General features: G+C 35.6%; 1 non-coding gene across 1 annotated transcript; it reads left to right on the forward strand.

Moving 5' to 3' along the window:
* The first annotated feature begins 699 nt into the window (after positions 1-699).
* Positions 700-803, forward strand: LOC127746334 (small nucleolar RNA R71). Its single transcript, XR_008007954.1, has one exon. It is a non-coding gene; the product is annotated as a small nucleolar RNA R71 (small nucleolar RNA).
* The last annotated feature ends 1066 nt before the right edge of the window (positions 804-1869 follow it).

The raw sequence follows: 1869 nt of genomic DNA on the forward strand, positions 1-1869 counted from the left end.
GGAGGAGTTTCAATGACTTTCTTACTCAGCTGGCCCACTTGTGCCTCCAGATTTCTAATGGAGGACCTTGTTTCACTCATGAAACTTAAAATGGCTTTTGACAGATCAGAGACTAAGTTTGCTAAATTAGAGGGGCTTTGTTCAGAATTTTCTGTCTGTTGCTGAGAAGATGATGGAAAAGGCTTGTTATTACTGAGCCTATTTCTTCCACCATTGTTAAAGCCTTGTTGAGGCTTTTGTTGATCCTTCCATGAGAAATTTGGATGATTTCTCCATGAGGGATTATAGGTGTTTCCATAGGGTTCATCCATGTAATTCACCTCTGCCATTGCAGTGTTCTCAGGATCATAAGCTTCTTCTTCAGAAGATACCTCTTTAGTACTGTTGGATGCATTTTGCCATCCATTCAGACTTTGAGAGATCATGTTGACTTGCTGAGTCAACACTTTGTTCTGAGCCAATATGGCATTCAGAGTATCAATTTCAAGAACTCCCTTCCATTGAGGCGTCCCACTATTCACGGAATTGCTCTCAGAAATGTACATGAATTGGTTATTTGCAACCATGTCAATAAGTTCTTGAGCCTCTTCAGGTGTTTTCTTTAGGTGAATAGATCCACCTGCAAAATGGTCCAATGACATCTTGGAAAATTCAGATAGACCATAATAGAATATATCTAATATGGTCTATTCTAAAAACATGTCAGAAGGACATTTTTTGGTCATCTGCTTGTATCTTTCCCAAGCATCATAGAGGGATTCACCATCTTTTTGCTTGAAGGTCTGAACATCCACTCTAAACTTGCTCAACTTTTGAGGAGGAAAGAATTTATCCAAGAAGGCCGTGACCAGCTTATCCCAAGAGTCCAGGCTATCTTTAGGTTGTGAGTCCAACCATGTTCTAGCTATGTCTCTTACAGTAAAAGGGAAAAGCATGAGCCTGTAGACTTCAGGATCTACTCCATTTGTCTTAACAGTCTCACAAATCTGCAAGAACTCATCCATAAAACTTGTAATTCTGTTGCATTAAAGCAATTAGTTGAGGCTTAAGCTCAAAATTGTTGGCTCCAATGGCAGGAGTGGAGATGCTTCTTCCATCAAATTTGGGCGTTGGTTTTGTGAAGTCACCAAGCATTCTCCTTGCATTATTGTTGTTGGGTTCGGCTGCCATCTCCTTCTCTTGTCCGAAAATTTCAGAAAGACTGCCTCTGGGTTGTTGTAGTTTAGCTTCTCTTAGTTTCCTCTTCGGAGTCCTTTTAGGTTCTGGATCAGCTTCAACAAGAGTGTCTTTTTCCTTGTTCCTGCTCATATAGGGAAGAAGAGAACAAGAAAAAAAAAAGAGGAATACTCTATGTCACAGTAAAGAGGATCCTTTGTTGTTAGTAGAAGAGGGAAGGGAAGAAGAGTGAAGAAGAATGGTTAAGGGTAGAGGTAGTGATTTGAGTTGAAGAGAGGTGAAGAGAAGTGTTAGTAAATAAATAAATAAATAAAAGAAGGAGAGATAGAGAATTTTGAAAATAATTTTGAAAAAGTGGTTAGTGATTTTCGAAAATTAAAGATAAGATATGATTAAAATTAAAATTTAAACAATGATTAAAATTAAAATTTTAAACAATTAAAAAGAATTTTTTTTTGAAAGAGAGAGAAGTATTTTCGAAAATTAGGGAGGGATAGGTAGTTAGTTGGTTTTGAAACAAACAAATTTGAAAAAAGATAAAAAGTCAAATAGTTAGTTGAAAAAGATATTAAAATCAAATTTGAAAAGATAAGAAGATAAGAAGTTAGATAAGATATTTTGAAATCAAATTTTTGAAAAAGATAAAATTTTGAAAAAGATATGATAAAAAGATAGGATTGAAAAAGATTTATT

Source organism: Arachis duranensis, chromosome 3 (genome assembly GCF_000817695.3).
Source record: "Arachis duranensis cultivar V14167 chromosome 3, aradu.V14167.gnm2.J7QH, whole genome shotgun sequence".
In the NCBI taxonomy this organism is placed as follows: domain Eukaryota; kingdom Viridiplantae; phylum Streptophyta; class Magnoliopsida; order Fabales; family Fabaceae; genus Arachis; species Arachis duranensis.